At 34.2% G+C, this 20,062-nt stretch overlaps 1 pseudogene; it reads right to left on the bottom strand.

Moving 5' to 3' along the window:
• Window positions 1-14,980: 14,980 nt before the first annotated feature.
• On the bottom strand, window positions 14,981-18,700 carry LOC143570216 (endonuclease 2-like; annotated as a pseudogene).
• Between the last annotated feature and the right edge of the window lie 1,362 nt (window positions 18,701-20,062).

Raw genomic sequence — 20,062 nt, 5'->3', positions numbered from 1 at the left:
GAAAATTCATAGTTTATTAATCAGTTGTAACTTATTGTAGATAACTAGGGTATAGCCCTTGTTACACAAGGGTGGAATAACATATCAACAAATCATATAAATATAGATAACATATTCAACCAACACAAATATGTTTCGAGCAAGATGATACTTTTCGACTGGCAAAAGTAATAAACTAATTATTAATCCTAATACAATAGGGTATAAGAGATCAATAAGAAACTTTAAAAAAATATAACCAACAAGTTACCAAGATTATTGTGCAAATCTTGCAAATATTATAGAAAGATGTTGCTTCAAAAACTCTTCATCAAGATATGACAACAACTTCAATGAAATTGGTCTGCGAATGTTCAAATCATTGCCATTCAGCAATCCAAACATACAACAAATGACAAATATTGCTATTAAATAAAAGTAACATATTCAAAAATAATCAAAAATACAGTAATTATTAACATCATTACTTTATTTAAAATCAATTTCATTATATAATTCTTTTTTAATTGTATACATTAATCTAGATATGTATGCGTAATTAAAAATCATTCAAATATTAGTTAAATGATAACTGCATCATTTGAAATTAAAAGTACAACTCTAAGACTGTGGGTAGTGGCTCGCAAAGGACGGGGCGCGGTCCAGGTGGCCGGTGATGTGGCTCGCGAACACCGCTACACCACTCAGGTGAGCCGGGGCGCGGTTGGGCGGCGTGACTGGGGCCGCGGCGCGTAAAAGAGGGAGAGAGAGGAGTGTGCGTATGTTTTGAGAGAGGGGAGTGTGTGTATGTTGGGTTTTTGAGAGAGAGAGAGAGAGTAGGTCCGGTGGTCCGGTGGTGTGATCTGTGGTGGTGGTGGTGGTCTGGTGGTCCGGCGATCGGTGAAGGTGAAGAAGCCATGTGGTGGTGTGAACGATCTGAGGAAGAAGCCCCGATCGTGGTGGTGGTGGTGGTTCGGTGATAGGTGAAGGTGAAGAAGCCATGTGATGAAGGTGAAGAAGAATATTAATATTTATATTAAAATTAATATTTAAAATAAATAAATAAATAACTGGATCAAGCCCCGGATCACCTGACCACTACACCCTTCGGGGCTTAGTTGAGGGGCTTGATCCAGTGTCATGTCATCGCCACATGTCGGGTTTTGCTTGGCTCACCTGGGGCTCAACCAAGCCTTATTACCCTTAGCCTAATATAATTAATATGTTATAAACAAAATGGATTCATATGTTATAAACAATTACAAAAGTTTAAATAAACATACATATCTACCAATACTATGAGTTAGACAACAAAACCTTGTCATTTTTCATAATCTACATATATAATATGCAAGTAAAACATAAAAGTAACATTTATAAATTTATCTAGCGGAATAACGTAATTGGTATATATTCATTCATTCCTATATTTATATAGACATTATTGGTTATAAACTTGGTATTAAATTCTTTTCTATTTTAAAATTTTTTAGCTATCACATGGAGCTAATGTTCACATATATTTATCAAATAACTATATTTGTAAAACAAAGAAAGTGTTATGGTCAAAGAAGTCATAACTAATAAATTATTTAGTGGTCAAAATATATTGCAAAAACTTATATTCAAACGATTTACATATATAAAGAGTATAAATTGTTTTGAAGTTAACAAAATATAATATCATTAATTATAGTTATCATTTTGGTCAAATGATAGTTAATTATCACAATATTTGAAATAATTCTTTAAATACACAAATCTTTGTAACAATATTATTAGTGTAATTAAAATAAATTTGAGTTTAAATAATTTAATTTGACTTCCATAATTACTCGGCTCTTTTGGAAAGCGTTAAAATTTAATAATTTGACTTCTAAAATTAAGTAATTTAATTTGACTTCCACAATTAAGTAATTGAAAATCAAATTGTAAATTAATTAATTACTTTAAATATCACTAAACAAAAATCAACTGTCATAAATTGAATTAAAGGTAATTAATTTGCAATGATTTACGTGAACTTAAATGTCGGTTATTATATTTTTAAATTAATAATGGTTATCATACCAAAAACTAACCAAATAAAAACTAATATTTAATAAACGATTATATTAATAAATACATTTAATATTAATAAAAAATAATATATAGATAATATAAAATTGTAAAACACCAAAGGAACTTCACTTAATACAAGAAACTTTTAAAGAAACTTTTAAATAGAACTTGACTAACAATGAAAATCATGGAGATATGAAAATAAGTGAAAATCATGGAAACTTAATTATTGTATTTATGTAATTAAAATCATGGAAATACATTGAATATAGAAAATATAATGTAAATGCTTATTTGCAATAAATTATTATATTGCAAATCTTGTAATTAAAACCATGGAAACTTTATAACTTATTTATTGGGTTTTCCATGTATAACGTAATTGGTTATATATAGAAAATATAATGTATCTTACAATATAATAACAGAATAATGTTTAAGTCAAAGATATTGAAATACAAAAATGGTAAGGTGTAAATGTTATTATTTATGTCAAAATAAAATGTAACAACTAATTAGAAAAGATAATAAATTAATAATAAAACTACTAAACTTATAATAATTATTATGAATTATAGAGATTATCATTAATCAATAGATAAATATAAGATACAAATAATTTTTTCTTTAATACATCGCATCTGATTAAAATATATTAAATGAACTTTGACCAACAACAATATATGATTGATTATATAAAAATCAAATAAATTACATGAATTGCGAAAATGTAAGGCCCCGTACCCGGTAGCCCTTCTTTAGCGTCGGATTTACTCATAAACACAGTTCTTATAGATCAGAGTTAGTTAAAACTTTCGCGGAAACGTTAATCTTTAGTCATTCAGTACAATACATAAATCCTTTCTATAAACCATAACATAAAACATCATATTTAAAACATCATATCTTCCATCTTTAGATGCCAGTCGTTCAATCCATGCCATGTGCCATCCTCATGCTAACTCTTCAGTCTGATCACCTGCGTGCATACTAAAAGTTAGCTACACTGAGTGAGTTCTAGTTAATCAAGCAACTTACCATACAACCACTGCATGCATTCATATACGTATCCGAAGACACATAGTCCACTGTCTAACATGTTCACCTTACCACTTAACCACTTAACTGCCCCCTAACCACTTAGCCACTTGTTTACGGAGGCACATAAAGGCTTTCCCTCCCATGCACTCACGTTATGCCACTTCAATAACGAGGGCACGTATAGGCTTACCCTACCACGCACTCACGTTAGGCCACTTTGATAACGAAGTAACGTATAGGCTTACCCTACCACGTACTATCGTCATGCCACTAACACCCTTACTAGACCCTTGCCACTTCTAACACACTCTACTTCTACTTGTCTACAACACACTTTATATCATTACATCATTCACATATTAACCAAGTTACATCATAACATTTACACACACTAATAACCACTTGGAGATCATCCTCGTTGGCGGTACGCGCAATATACGTAGATTGTTCGCACACCGACTAACATTACTTTTCCTGTCTACACGTGCAATATCGGAAGATCGTTCACGCATCGACAGACGTCCATACATAACATCTATAAATATAACATATCAATCATTATAGCATACACTTACCATTTAAGGCAAGTGTATTCACACTTCACATCGAGTATGCACACAGCACAAAAACATAACAAGGAAGTGGGGGCTAGAAACTCACCTGAACTCGGTTACGTTCACTGTTTATGGTTATTCTTGTATTGGGGTGTGCACGACTAACTGTATAACAATTACACATATCAATTAACTATCACTACCCATATTTCGTTTCTAGTCTAATTATAACCCTCAACGGACGGGGGTCCGGGGGCAGCGCCCCTGGCAGCGGGGTTCTAGGGGCGGCAGCCCTAGCAGGGTCCAAGGGGCAGAGCCCCTGTCTTAACACATTTTCCATTAGGATTTTAAATTATTATTTATTCTCTAACTCAGTCTTCATAACGAATTAAGCCTAATTCGTTATCTGAACGTAGCCTGATTCGTTATTTAATTCGTCATCTGATTCGCTAGTTGATTCGTTAGTTTGGTTCGTTAACGATTATAATGAATTGGTCGTTTTAACGAATTGGACCTTTATAACGAACTGGGGTTAATTCATTATCCTTTCCATAACGAACCTGGACACGTACTATAGCTAGTTCGTTAAGCTTCATTAACGAATCTCTTGACGAATCGCCCCTAGCTCGTTAACTCCTCGTTAACGAATTACCTCTAATTCGTTAACTCCCCGTTAACGAATTAGGGTTAGGTCAGAGAATGTCAAAAAACATTCTCTGACATTCCCTTTCCTCGTACACACTTTCCGGCGCCGCCTTCGTCGGAAAACTGGGATCTCGCCGAAAAAACGAGATCTCAGCTGTTTCACCACCGTTTTTCGTCCCGTTCGATCCAGATCTGAGCTAGAGTGACCCCTAAGCTCATCTTAGGTTCGGTTTATGCCCGATTCCACCCGGATCTCGTGACTTTAACGGTTTATGTAAGGCCCCGTTACCGGTAGCCCTACTTTCGTGTTGGATTTACTCATAAACGTAGTTCTAAATATCAGAGTTAATTAAAACATTTGCGGAATATAAAAGCTTTCATAAAACATTTCATAACAAAACACATCTTGTCTTAAAACATCATTTTGTCTTTCAAGATAAACAAACATTAGACTTAAACGTCTTGAGTCTTCGGATGCCAGCCTCTTATTCAGTGCCACGTGTCTCCTCAAGCGAGCTGCCTCATCCTACTCACCTGCGTGCATACTAAAAGTCAGCTACGCTGAGTGAGTTCTAGTTAATCACATAATCATACAATACCTTCTTACATTTCATACTTAACCTCTTAACTTTCTTTCATACACACATAAGTGCATATTCTTTCATTCTTACCTTCATACTTTCTTTACATACATAATCATACGTTTTAAAGAGCCTTTCGCCCTATAACCTCACAGATATTATAAGGATCTGGTCCCTAACATCACAGATATTATAAGGGTCTGGTCCCTAACATCACAGATATTATAAGGGTCTTGTCCCTAACATCACATATATTATTAGGGTCTGGTCCCTTTTCGTTACCATACAACCATGCCTTTCCTTCGTTTGTTAACTTTATCGCATTCATACATATAAGCAAATACATTATACTTATCTTATACGTAACACTACAACCTGACAGTACGTGCAATATCCGAAGATCGTTCACGCCCTAGCAGGGTCCAAGGGGCAGAGCCCCTGGCGGGGGTCGAGCTGCCAGGTCAGCTTGGAAAAAATTTATTTCCATTAACTGTCTTAACACATTTTTCATTAGATTTTTAATTTATTTTCTAATCAAACTTGACTTTAGGCGAAGTTAACCTTAGGCGAACTTAGCTTTAGGCGAAGTTACCAGCTAGGCGAACTTAGCTTTACAGCGAAGTTGCCATCAGGCGAACTTGGCTTTAGGCGAAGTTAATCCTTAGGCGAACTTAGCTTTAGGCGAAGTTATCAGTTAGGCGAACTTGGCCGTAGGCGAAGTTATCAATTAGGCGAACTTGGCCGTAGGCGAAGTTAAGCTTTGAAGGCGAAGTTATCGTTTTGAAGGAGAAGTTACCCAGTTCAGCCACGGGTTTGGTTTTCATCAAGCATTTTGGCGATTTTAACACCCTTGTTATGGTTCGACATCACCCACTACGTTCCCTAACCATTTTTGGTCGTATATATACCCCGTATACACTATAAAGCTTGGATCTTTAAACTTTAAAGGTCAAGAACATACCTTTTTGTGCTCGTTTGGATCTCGTTTAACTTGTTTAATCACAACTAATCGTTCACTCTCTCTCGGATCTCGTTCGTTCCTCTCCCTCGGCCGCCGGCCGTATGGCGGTGTGTGGTGTGTGTGTGTTTTGGAGTGTGTTAGAGAATAAGATGGAAATGAATGATGGTTTAGGGTTTAGGGGATATTTATATCCCTTAAAGCCCATGGACCTAAGGCCCATTCTCATTTAACCCATCTCAATTAATCTAAGTCCATGCTCCGCTCCTTACTCGATATTAATTAATTAATAACGCGAAATCACTAAACGTAACTTTCTTTATTCAACATTAAAAATTTTAGGATGTTACAGTTTAAAGGTGTCGCCTCGTCATTTCGTGACTAAATCTAACGGGTTTGAGTTCATACAACATCTTACTATCATTACCTTGGATCGGGATCGGTTTTCTATCTTAGTTCGGATAGAGAAAAGAGAGAAACTATAGAGAGAGCTTAAGTGTGTGTTTTGGGTAGTGTATGGAATATATGTAAATGGAAGGATATGGGTGATTTAAGGTTTATATATGTGGGTCATGGGCTTGAGCTCATGGTCCATCTTCCTTCCTTTCTAACCCAAGTCCATTACACATATTACTTAACCCAACCCAAACCCGACTCATAATAACTCCCATTTTATTTTATTAACCCGAGTAATCTTCCTCACCAACAATAAATAATATAATTAATATTATTTTAGAAATTTCAGGATGTTACAGAAAAATACATAAATACATGAATAATAACAAAAATATACATCAATATTAAACAAAAAATAAGATATCTTATAAACAAATCTTCAACCCACGAAATTAGCTATATCAAGTTGGGAACATAACCTGAAATGAGAAAATTAAATATTAATATTAATATCACATAATAAACAAATTACCAATTATGGAAGATTTGAATTATGTAAACAAATGTAAAATTGATGTTCTAATTGATAACCAGAATATCTGAATCGCGTTACCGGAAAAACGAAATAGGGAAAATCTCCATTGTATCTTCGATTTTGATATAGAACCTAAAGAGATTATAAGAAAATCATATAATAATTAATATAAATACAAACAAAAATCTTACCGGAAACTTTATCGGAAAACCTTATTGGAAAACCATAATAACTTTAAAATATCAATTCAATCTTGGATTTTGATATACAACCTAAAGAGATCATTACAAAATCTTATAACAATTAAAAAAAATATACAACCATATCGGAAAACCTTACCGGAAAAAGATACAACCTTGCCGGAAAATCATATAGCATTGCTGGCCATTAGAGTATAATATATAACCTTACTGGAAAACGATTAATCCCGATCTACATTACCAGAATATAGAAGATGGTGGATGGTGGAGTTAGTAAGCTGAGAGAGAGAGAGAGATTAAAATGATTATGGTGGAAAATCGTAAGGTTTAAATATATTGTGTGAGATGATTTGGCAATAATAGGAAAGGAAATAGATGACTTGGCAATGATGTGACATTGATGTGGAGATGCTAGTTGAATGACATGTGGACAATTGATGTGGAGAGGCTAGTTGAATGACATGTGGACAATAGGTTTTGCTTTAATAGTATTGTTAGATTAATTTATTTTCTAAAATTTACATGGTAAAAGTTAAAAAATGATTATTATACTTATTTTAATACGAGTTTTAATCATATAAAAATTAACACGAAATTCACAGGCTTGGTTTTTAGTCTAGAGGTGTTTGTGTATCATTTTTAGCCGAACAAGTCTAGAGAAATTTTTATAACCGAGTCGGGTAGGGAAATGATCGCCCTACTGGATCACAAATTGTTGGAGGTTAAAGTCAATAATCTTTACTATATAGTTCATGGACTATTCTGTCATTTCCTAAAAGTTAGATAGTTCGAGGCACTTTTAATAGATGAATCATTCTTCAGGGGATAAAGAGTAACTTTTTAAATTGTTTTGTTAACAGCTGATTAACTAACAATTTGGGGCTTTATATGGTCGTGAGAAGTTAGGTTTCATTCAGTTTTCAATTCTCTTTCTTGTTCACTGTAATCTTTCATATTCTCTATTGTAATCGTTTGTTACTTGATTTTCAATGATAATCCTTTGATTCCATATATTGATTATACCAATTTTTCGATGTGTTTTTATAACAATTGGTATTAGAGCCTGGTGACGCTCGATTCGAAGAATTCGTATGTTCGATTGGAGAAAGGCGAAATTGAAGATCAAGATGGTATTTACACAATTCGAACTGGAGAAATTTGATGGCAAAAACGATTTCTCATTATGGAGAGTTGTACATTCATCATGAGTGTACAAAACACATAAATGTAAGGTTACATTTCATCAGAGATGTAACATCCTGTTTTCTGGTTTCGGTTAATAAATGAAAGTATGAGTTATTATGAGTCGGGCTAGTGTTGGGTTAAATGGACTTGGGTTATGGACTTGGGTTATGAAGGAAAAAGGAAAAGACCATGGGGTTAAGCCCATGATCTATAATTATATAAGTCATTAATACCCATTTAATTTCATTTCACACATATTTCATACACCTCCTAAAACACACACTTAAGATCTCTCTCTAGTCTCTCTCTCTCTCAAGCCGAAATCACCAAGGAAAACTGATCCCGATCCAAGGTAATGATAGTATGATCGTGTATGAGCTTAAACCCATTAGACATAGTCATGAAACGACGAGCCAACACAGTTAAACTGTTAACGTCACGATATCCGGGTGGAATCGGGTATAAACCGAACCTAAGATGAGCTTAGGGATCACCCTAGCTCAGATCTGGATCGAACATGACGAAAAACGGTGAAAAACGAGTTAAAACCCATTTTTCTGGCGAATTCGCGGTTTTTCGGTGACGGCGCCGGAAAAGGTAATACGAGGAAGGGAATGTCAGAGAATGTTTCTGACATTCCCTGACCTAACCCTAGTTCGCTAACGGGAATTTAACGAATTAAAGGTGATTCATTAACTGATTCGTTTAAGGGAGCATAACGAACTAGCTCTGGTTCGTATCTGATTCGTTAAGGGAAAAGGGTAACGAATTACCCTTGATTCGTTATAGCCAGTTCGTTAAAGGAGATAACGAATTGGAAGGTCCAATTCGTTACATGGACTGATTCGCTACATGAACTGATTCGTCAAAGGACCAGTTCGTTATAAGGTCCAATTCGTTTAATAACCAGTTCGTTAAAGGGTTCAATTCGTTACAAGGACCAGTTCGCTAAGATAAGCCAATTCGTTAAGAGTAATGTAACGAACTAGAAGTTTAACAAAAGGACAGAATGGTCCTTGAACTTAGAAAAAGAATGATTTAATTACAAAGAAGCCCTTGAACTTAGAAAAAGAATGATTTAAGCTCGACCCCAGCCAGGGCTCTGCCCCTTGGACCCTGCTAGGGGCTGCCGCCCCTAGACCCCGCTGCCAGGGGCGCTGCCCCCGGACCCCCGTTCGTTGAGGGTTATGACTAAACTAGAAATTCGATGTGAGTAGTGATAGTTAATTGATACGTGAAATTGTTATACAGTTAGTCGAGCATAACTAAGGAAAGGAATAACAATTAACGGTGAACGTAATCGAGTTCAGGTGGGTTTCTAGCCCCACTTTCTTGTTATGTTTTCGGGGATGTGTGCATACTCGATGTGATAGTCAATACACTTACCTTAGGTGGTAAGTGTATGCCTTGTATGATTTATGTATGATAATTGCTTGACGGTGCGGGAACGATCTTCGGATATTGCATGTGCCGTCAAGTGGTAGTTAAAGGTATGATTGATATGTATGATGTATGAATGATGTATGTATGAATATATATGATGTATGAATAATGTATGTATGATATGTTGATGGCACGTGAACGCTCTTCAGAGATTGCACGTATTGTCAAGGAAAGTATGTAAAGGACAAGTATGTTATAGTAGTATGAATGTAGGGAACCGACCCTAATAGTATCGGCGAATGTATGGAACCAACCCTAATAGTATCGGCGAATGTAGGGAACCGACCCTAATAGTATCGGCGAATGTAGGGAACCGACCCTAATAGTATCGGCGAATGTAGGGAACCGACCCTAATAGTATCGGCGAATGTAGGGAACCGACCCTAATAATATCGGCGAAGTTAATAGGGTGAAATGCTCTTAAAAACGTATATGTACGAATGAGAGTATTATGTAAGTATGAAAGAAAGGATGAAAGTACGAATGTATGTAAGCATGTAAGTAAATATGAAGGTATGTACCTTCGGGTGCATATGTCAGTATGTGAATGTATTGAATGTCGTCTGTTTAACTCGAACTCACTCAGCGTAGCTGACTTTTAGTATGCACGTAGGTGAGTAGAATGAGGCAACTTGCTTGAGGGGAAGCACATGGCATGGATTTGAAGACACTGGCATCTCAATGAAGTGTTATGTCATGATATTTAAAAGACAATGTTTTTTGTTTAAATAATTTGAATGCTCGTTAAGACAAGGACGAATGGTCATGTAATGTAACAGTTTGAATGTTTTAATATTCCGCGAATGTTTATATTAACTCTGATATTATGAACTGTGTTTATGAGTAAATACAACGTGAAAAGTGAGGCACCGGTAACGGGGCCTTACAAGAGAAGTGGTACGTTCTAAAGAGCTTGAAGTATCAAGTGTAGATACAAGTGAAAACCTTGCAGATTTTCTAGTTCTCAACCGGGTACCAAGTTTAAATATTGTGTTCATGGGTTGGGAATTGGTTAAAGTTTGATGATTGAACTTTAAAGTTGAAGATTGTTGGAGGTTAAAGTCAATAATCTTTACAATGTAGTTCAGAGACTTTTCTGTCATTTCCTGAAAGTTAGATAGTTTGAGGCTCTTTTAATAGATGGATCATTCTTCATGGGGCTGAATAGAAACTTTTTAAATAGTTTTGATAACAGCCGATTAACTAACAATTTGGGGCTTTATATGGTTGTGAGAAGTTAGGGTTTCATTCGGTTTTCAATTCTCATTCTTGTTCACTGTAATATTTCGTATTCTCCATTGTAATCGTTTGTTACTTGATCTGCAATACTAATCCTTTGATTCTGTATATTGATTGTACCAATTCTTTGGTGTGTTTTACAACACAAATGATACACGTTTTAGTTAAATATAAAAATATACTTATGTGTGTTGTGTAAATTTACAATTTTAGTTAAATATTATTACTTAAATAAATTAATAAATTAACTATCGAGTAATAAATGATTCACAAAGGAGATTTAAACAGAAAAAAAAAGTCAAAATCTGTCTGAGATAAAAGTTAAAAGCGTTAAGTTTTTTTAATTAGGGGGGGGACTGTTTTTATAAAATTTGAAACCAGCAGTGGTGATAAACTTTGTTGAGTTTATTATCGGCTATTAGCCTTTAGTTGGGATTATTAAAATCCAGTAAACCTAGATAAAATTGTCACATTTCGGAAGAGTGATAAGGACAGTTCTTATGGCCATCAGAATGTACATCGTTTTTTTAGGGTTTTAAAATCCTTTATAAGGGCAATATTGAAAAAGGTATTCCTGCCACTAATGAAAGTTTAGGAGAGAGGCATATATGATGTTTAGAAGTTTGCAGGGATATATCTAATATTAATTAACTTAGCAGGGATATAAATGAAATTAACCATACTAAGTATGTATCTATCTACCTATTCAAATAAAATAAAACTAGTAGGAAAGCGTGCGCCTTATGGCGGAGATGTAATGGGAATTCAGTGGTAACTGTTGAGTTCATGATTGGTATGGTCGATTTTACATGTCTTCTGTTAGTTTATGCATATGGATATAAAATAGTTGTGGAGCTGCGATTTATCTACCATTATCTAGAGCTATTTGGATCCTTTGGATACGCTATAATTGTCTCAAACTTGGTATGGTATTTGGGATTAAACTAATTTACTAATTACTAATAAAGTAATGTGTCAATTCACAATTTTCAGTGAGAGTTAACTGGAAAGTAATACTTGTGGTAAATATTCATAACTTCAAATGAAAAATTGGCATGTAGATTGCGAAAACCATAAAACCTAAAATTGTATAAATTGACTTTTAAAAGTCAAACTGCACATGTTAAACATATAACCCATAAAAGTGCGTCAACATAGGACTACTACCCCTAAAACAACACAGATCTTTTAATTTGCACGGTAGACTACCATTTACTTTTTCATCTTCATTACACTGTTTACTTTTTACCTTGAAAGCTAACTAACTGTTACATATTTTTATTAACATCCTTGAGTTTCTTGTGCCATACTTGCAGCAACTAAATGCTTTTGTATTGAGCCAAATGTGGAAGCAAACCCAAAAGTAGTTGAAGCATCCATATCTTTAAAATTCTACATGGAAATATGAAGAAATAATAATCATACAAAACTGCATCAATATTCATCATTTAAGTATTTAACTATATAATAAATATTTCACCCTGTGTATATTCATGTGATTTAGTGTATTGGAAAGGGAAATTCTTGGGACCATATTAGTAGTGACTGTTGGGCATATACCTTGTTATGCTTTGCGAAGGAATAATCTCCCGCAATTGGATTTCCGTTTATAGCTTTGACCTATAAGATTTTAAACGGCATTAAACTATACATTAATCATTTAACAATTAAGGCTGTATATCAAGGAAAAGTACACAATATACCCAGTGGGTATAAGTATAACAATAATCACTGTTTGACCCGTTAAAAATGATCTGGTAAGTTTGACTTTTTTATAAGGTCAAACTGCAAAGATCAATTTAACTAAAACAGGAAAACCTTCTAAAATGTCGTCAATCATAATCGAGATCGAGCTTGAAAATTACATATGACTATATGAGCTGAGCTCAAGCTTTAGAAATGGAGCTTTAAACAAGTCTCTTATTTAAGAAAGTCGAGCTCAAACTTAGGCGAGCTCTGGCTCGGCTCATTCAGGCCCTTACAGTAGTGGTCCCAAAGTTCGAATTCAACATCCACTGACAACTGGTTTTATGCTTTTAATCCACTTAAATGGCAAGTGCCCAATGCAAGTTTCTAAGCTACCCGCAATATGATGCAAGCAGAATAACAAAAAAAAGAGTCAAGTAAACGTTGAATCCTGAGGCTATAGTGCTATGTACTACCATAAATCAAACATATAAAGATATTAGTAACAAGTTCAATGTACTGGCACATGTTCTTAATTATTCTATAATAATTAACCACAAAAGAAGAGGGTAGTGTGATATTGTTAAAAAAAAAAGACAAATGAATGGTGGCTCCATGTATGGCTCTACAAAGACAAAACTACCATCAAATAACAATTAAAACCAACATTATAATCTCATTAACTCAAAATGGTGAACAAATAGAACTTTTCTGTTAAATATAAAAGTCATCCAAATTGTGAAGTTCGAAGGCGTATGCATAACCTAAAGTTGCTCTACTGATGAAACCGGGAAGTAAAGAGCCCCGAAAAAGCATGTAGCGTCCGATTTTAATGAAAGCATGAGCTCAACACCAAACACTAAAAGTGACAATGCAAAAGGGCCAGCTAGAAAAATGTCCACTTTTGTTTTTCTATCTGGGAAAATTAGTTTGATCTGCAATATTTGATATATATGCATCATTATATTTAAAAGTAAATATGAAAGAATGTATGTTACAAGACATTAACTGAAACCTAAGTGATTGCCCTAAACTTCCAAGAGTAATACAGCTTGGCTGATGCTGAAATACCCTTTGTGTTCATCAAACTATAACCAAAGCAAACATTCAAACATAAATTCCTATAATTAACATTGATATACATATTAACTTTTATCTTCACACATATTCGGTCTGATAAGTAATCAAATTTTAGCAAAACCAGTGTGTTCTTTAGCAAAACCTTATGAAATTTGGTACCTTGGCAGCGAGTTTTAAAGCGGCTGCACATATTTCTTAACACTTTTTAAGTACAAAATCGTCAATTCATCTTATTAACCTTGCAAATTTGAAAGAATGAGGAACAAACAGCTGGAGACAAATTTTGCACTGGCTAGGGATGGAAATTGGATACGAAATCGAGATATTGCTAATGAACAACACCAACATAATCAGTTAGGTCGAAAACAATTAACACAATCAGTTAACTCCACAAATAGTATAACAGCAACAGAATTGAACATGACACATGTTACTTGGAGATTAATTCCTAGCTTAAATTTCTAGTTCAAAATATTATTCTAGTTTTTAATGAAAACTTATTTATGTCAGTGTAATCAAAACATATCAATTCATTTTTTAATCAAATAACTAATTATTTAAACAACAGGAATTAAAAATATGCAGGTATTTATGTCAGTATAATCTAAATATTTATATCTTTAATGAAATTTGATATTCTTTTTGCTATTAAGTCAATTTATATACACGTTTGAGTGTAGGGGATGAATGAGGTAAAATTCAATTAACGGTGTTTATAGGTCTAAGACGATAAAGACAAGAAGAAATTATGAATGAATATCAACTTTATTATCATATGTTCGTTCAACCTCAATGGATCTATGGAGTTTTCATCCATCTCTTTTAAACTACAATACAAAAACGTGTTTTATTCATTCTAATTTTATATACGATGTTCTTTTTTTATGTTAATTATAATGAAACATCTAATTATCTTTTGTTAGAATCTATTACTTTAAAAAATATAATTACAATTATAAAATCATTACGTGCAACTTTTCCGTGATTATGAAGAAATTGTGTGAGAATACATTAGGTATTCGTATGAATATTCCATTAGAAAATATATTTTGAACTTATAAAATTATTTAATTTGATAAAATATATGTTTTTTTTTAATTTAATCATTTAATTTTTATAGCTTAATTGTATTTTTTTAATCATTCGTGTATCACACAGGTTTTAAAGCCAGTGATTATTATAATTGGGATAGTCACACTCTCACACATAAGTTATTTCATGTATTGGTTAGTTGTAACAGGGCTTTTCTTGGTGTAGTGTTAGCAATCACTATGTTCAAAACCTCAAGTGCCTGGTTCTTGTGGTAAACAAAACCGCCCGAAAAATTGATTTTATTGTCGTGTGTTGTGCTTCGAATAAATAATGTGTAGAAAAAAAAACATAATGTAAAAGTAAGTAAATAATATGATCATAATTCTTCTGATCTTCATATTTTAAACGTTAACGATACATGAAAAACTATGATTTTATCCAAATACTCGGTTTAAGTCTGCTGCCAATCTAACACCGCCTTGAGCTAATCTCATGTTCACAATAGGTAAACGAGATAGAAAATAATGATCTGAAAAGTAACACATTTTTTTAAATCATTAATCATATAATCATCCGATCGATTTTAAGATTAGTCGAAACATGAATTACCTTCAAGAACTGTACCATTTGTAACATCTTTGTATGCCCAATTGCATGCATCTTTTATTCCCTCAGTTGCATATCTGTTCCAAGTATAAAATATTAAAACTTACATTTGTTTTTGGTTATAAGTTAATAAGTTATAATTTTAATAAATGTTTTTGTTTACATATTTGGACAAGCTTTCTGACTTCCACTGCATTTCTCCCATGCATGAACTTGATCTGCCCATACATCCTGCAACAAAAATAATTAAAAGATAAATAAAAATCCAAATAATTTAATTTTTAAAAAAATAATACAAGTCATCTAAATATTTATACCGTTATGTTAGTCTCAATCGCGTTGATAAAATTATCAACATCAGAATCATAAAACCTTTCTTCCGCGGCCACAATTATGCTGTCATCCCAAACCTGTATTTGACAAAGTTATTTGGTCAAACAAAATCAATGTCGATGACTTTATGGTATTTTTAGTACTTACATGATGAAGTACTGTATATCGAGTGTACCAGTTGACATCGATTGTGTTTCCGCCTCTGTCTGAAGTGAATCCCACATGTAACGGCTGTAAGGGTAAAATGGTTCATTTGTTTAGAAAATCAACTATTAACTTGAAATATTTATAGAGAGATACCTGGTGAATGTCTCCCATGAAATGAGAAAGAAAAAGCAATGCTTCTGTGAGATTATCTGAAAGTCAAAGTTAAATAAGTCACGGGCGTAAACAAGTCAAGCCAAACCCAAACTAAACTAAGATAAAGTCGGGCTCGTTAATAAATTTTTAAGCTTGAGATAGGCTCGGGCTTGGATCGATTACTAATTATTAAAAATCTAATTCTTGTATATATATACATTTATTTTTATTTTTAAATATTATAGTTATGGATTTACATATATCAATATATAATAGCTAACAAAATATGTACTACTTAATTATTTTTTCATACTTTTATCAATCAATCAATCATATCCAGTGGGAGTCCCACCAATAGCAAAACTATAAGTAGGGTCTGGGAAATGTGGGATGTAGGCACACCGTACCCCTATCCAATGTGATAGAGAGGTGGCTTTCAGAGAGACCCTTAGCTCTTGACTACATATGTATGCGGCAATAAAAACAAATCAAAGTTCAACTATAGTATAATTGATAATAGCAAGTAGTAAAAATGATAATACTATATATATATATATATATATATATATGAAAAGAAAATACTATAATAGTGTGTGACCAAAATAAGGTAAATAGAAGCCCCTAAGTATTCATTTCTCCCTAAAAATCCTTAACTTTAATTCTACTTCTCCAAGAATTCCTATCCCCAACCATGTTCTCTGAGAGATTTAGGTCTATCAAATCATGCCTAATCCTCTCATCCCACGTCAATGTAGGTCGTCCTCTACCCCTCCTCTCATCTATAGTAATGTTTTCTATGGATCTAACCGGATTCATCGTCTGTCTTCTCTTCACATGTCCAAACCATCTCAATCTCCACTCTCTTATCTTGTCTGATATGTTAGCTACCCCTAATCTCTCTCGAAACACAACGTTTCTTATTCTGTCTAACCTTGTGTGCCCACACATCCAGCGTAACATTCTCATCTCTGCTACCTCCATCTTCCGCACTTGTGTCTTCTTAATGGCCCAGCAAATTGTTCCATATAGCATTGCAGGTCTAACTGCTACCCTATAAAATTTTCCCTTTAGTTTAGTTGGGAAACTCTTGTCGCATAATATACTTGTGGCTGTTTTCCATCTACACCATCCTACCTGAACTCGATGGGTCACATCACTGTCTAATTCCCATCCCTCTGAACAAATGATCCTAGATACTTAAACTTCGTTACCTGCGGAACCACTTGCCCTTCAATGGTGATCTGGGCGTCCTCATTGTCATTTACTCCACCAAAATCACAGTGGAGGTACTCCGTCTTAGAGCGACTAATCCGTAAACCTTTTGTCTCTAAGGTTGTTTGCCACTCCTCTAGCCTCCTGTTTAGGTCTTGCTTTCTCTCAGCAAGTAACACAATATCGTCTGCGAACATCACACACCACGGGAGCGTCCCCTGAATCGACTTTGACAACTCATCCAAGACTACTGCAAAAAGAAACGGACTCAACGATGACCCTGGTGAAGGCCTACCTCTACGAGGAAGAAATCAGTATCCCCCACGGGTGCACGGACACTTGTTGCACTACTGGTATACATATCCATAATTATCTCTATATATTTCCTCGGGACTCCACTACCCTCCAAGCACTCCCAGAGCACTTGTCATGGCACGCTGTCGTAGGCCTTTTCTAGGTCAATAAACACCATATGCAGGTCACGCTTCTTCTTCCTATACTTTTCCATCAATCTTCTTAAAAGGTGTATTGCCTCTGTGGTGGAACGCCCCGGCATGAAGCCAAATTGGTTCACCGTAACCTGAGTTTCTCATCTAAGTCTAACCTCAATCACTTTTTCCCATAGCTTCATAGTATGGCTTAGTAGTTTGATTCCTCGGTAGTTACCACAAGATTGGACGCCGCCTTTGTTCTTATAGATAGGAACTACAACGCTGCTCCTCCACTGGTCTGGCATCTTACCAGATTTGAGGATAATATTGAACAAAGTAGTTAACCAAATGACTCATTCCTCTCCTAGACACTTCCACACCTCTTTTATGTATAACTATATTTATTATGTATTTTTATATTTGTTATACAGAATAGAAATTATATTCACATATATAACAAGCTTGTTTAAACTCGTGTGTCTAATATTTTAAGTCAAAATATTCTTGATCTACAAGGATATATAGAAGAACATTTAGTGAACTGTTCGACAGAAAGTTCGTTTATGTAATAAATGAACGAACATGAACTTTTTTTTTTGTTCATTTCGTTAAACGAAATAACATGAGTGCATGCCTCCTACGCCCCTTTATGTTCATGAATGTCCATTCATTTACGCGTGTTTATGCCTGTTTGTTTGTTTTAATTTAGGTTCTTTATTTAATTTTATACAAAACACAGAACAACTTACACTTAGATGTTTGTTTCCCATAGTCAAGCAACTGTGTAGTGTAGTTTGTAATTGCACCAGACACACAATTTCCCAATACTCCTTCTTCATCCTTACAATCTCCTACATATCATTTCATCAATACATATAATACTCCTTAAAAAAATCAAAAAAACAAAACATCTTACTTCTATATTGATAAACATAGATTATCAGGAGTATCAATATAATGAAGCGGTGACGACCAATGATATGGAAACTTAACATGATCAGCCCACGAACACAAACGCGCCAAATCGCCACTTACATAATCCGGTAACAAGTGTTTCACCGCATCCAACGCAGTCTTGCTCAACCTCCCTTGAGCTATCTTGCAAGTCATGTAATGACCACCAACACCCCAGGCCCGAACCGAGACCGGTGCAACATACACAAATAATAATAAAACTAATGCTAGTGATCTAAAGAACTCCATTTGTATTTTGTAATATGAATATGGAGATACTATTTGGATGATTATATATTATGTGGAAAGTGTGAAAGGCATGAATGTATGATTACATCTAACAAACTATTTTGGAGATATATACTTTAATTTGTTATTTTTGGTACATATGTTCACATTTGTTTACATGTAGCAAGATTATTGTTTTTGTGTGAGTTGCTGACGTGCAATGGAAGTTTGTTGTGGTTTTTTTTTTTTGCTGGAAACATGCAGAAAATGGCAAAATGTTGAATCATATGCTTGAACTCCATTAAATTGATTCTTTGAATAATATGTATACTTGAGGTTGCAATATGTTTTAGAATTAGTTATTTACGGTAAATTTATTTACAAGCGATATTTTTATTTATTTATTTTTGCTTATCAGTTTTTTTTTGTATGTTTAAGTCATAGACCATGTAAACAAAGCCCATTTAGGCCCAAGTTATAATAGATGCATGAGATACTTCCACCTAGGTGAAGTATACTCATGCAAACACAACCTTTTGCAAATACCATCTTATCCATCTACCAACTCTCCCCCTCTCCAACTTTCTCTCTTATCCATTTCGGGTAAATAAACAACCAAGAAATATCCAAGATCTCGGTTCCTCACTAGTGATTTCTGCTAGCTAGTGTTGAAATTGATCCAATTAGACTAGTTTGTTGTGTTGTTTGATCCGTCCATACGGCCTACAATTGGTATCAGAGCTTTCAGGCTCTACTAGTTGTGGATCTTGGGTCACTACCTTGGATTTTGGTCGTGTTTGTGTGATAAAGATGGGTTTTCAAGTGTTTAAGTGGGTTACGGGTTCATAAGTTGAAGAAAAAGTGTCTACAAACTTAAAAATACAAGTGTTCATAGCTTCGAGTTTGATAAAAGTGGTTGTTTGTGTGTTTTTGTGGTGTAAAAGTTGTTATTTTACAAGATTTGGGTGTGAAAAAGGGTTCAAAATGGATGTTTCTTAGATCCGAAAAGTGTTAAAGTGATTGGTGTGAGTTTCCTTAAAAGGAAAAAGGTGAAAGTGATCTATAAACTACAATATGTAATTTCCTTAAAGTAATCTAATCGATTTTCAAGGTTCTCTAAGTAATCTAATCGAGTTTCTCAGGTGATCTAGTCAAGTCTACAAAGAAGTCTAATTGAATCTCAAAAGAATTCTAATCGAATCAGAAAATCTATTATAATCGAATCTCAAACCATTCTAAGTGAATCACCATTCGATTAGATTAGTTCATTCGATTAGATTAGAATTCTATTCGATTAGATTGATTTATTCGATTAGATTACTATGTCATTCGATTACATCAGCCTTTCGATTAGATTAAGTCAGCCATTCGATTACTTTAGTC

The sequence above is a fragment of the Bidens hawaiensis genome, unplaced genomic scaffold, assembly GCF_021521415.1.
Source record: "Bidens hawaiensis isolate Kalapana, Puna unplaced genomic scaffold, B.hawaiensis_p1.1 tig00024849_1, whole genome shotgun sequence".
Taxonomy (NCBI): domain Eukaryota; kingdom Viridiplantae; phylum Streptophyta; class Magnoliopsida; order Asterales; family Asteraceae; genus Bidens; species Bidens hawaiensis.
This window is presented reverse-complemented; position numbering and strand designations above follow the sequence as displayed.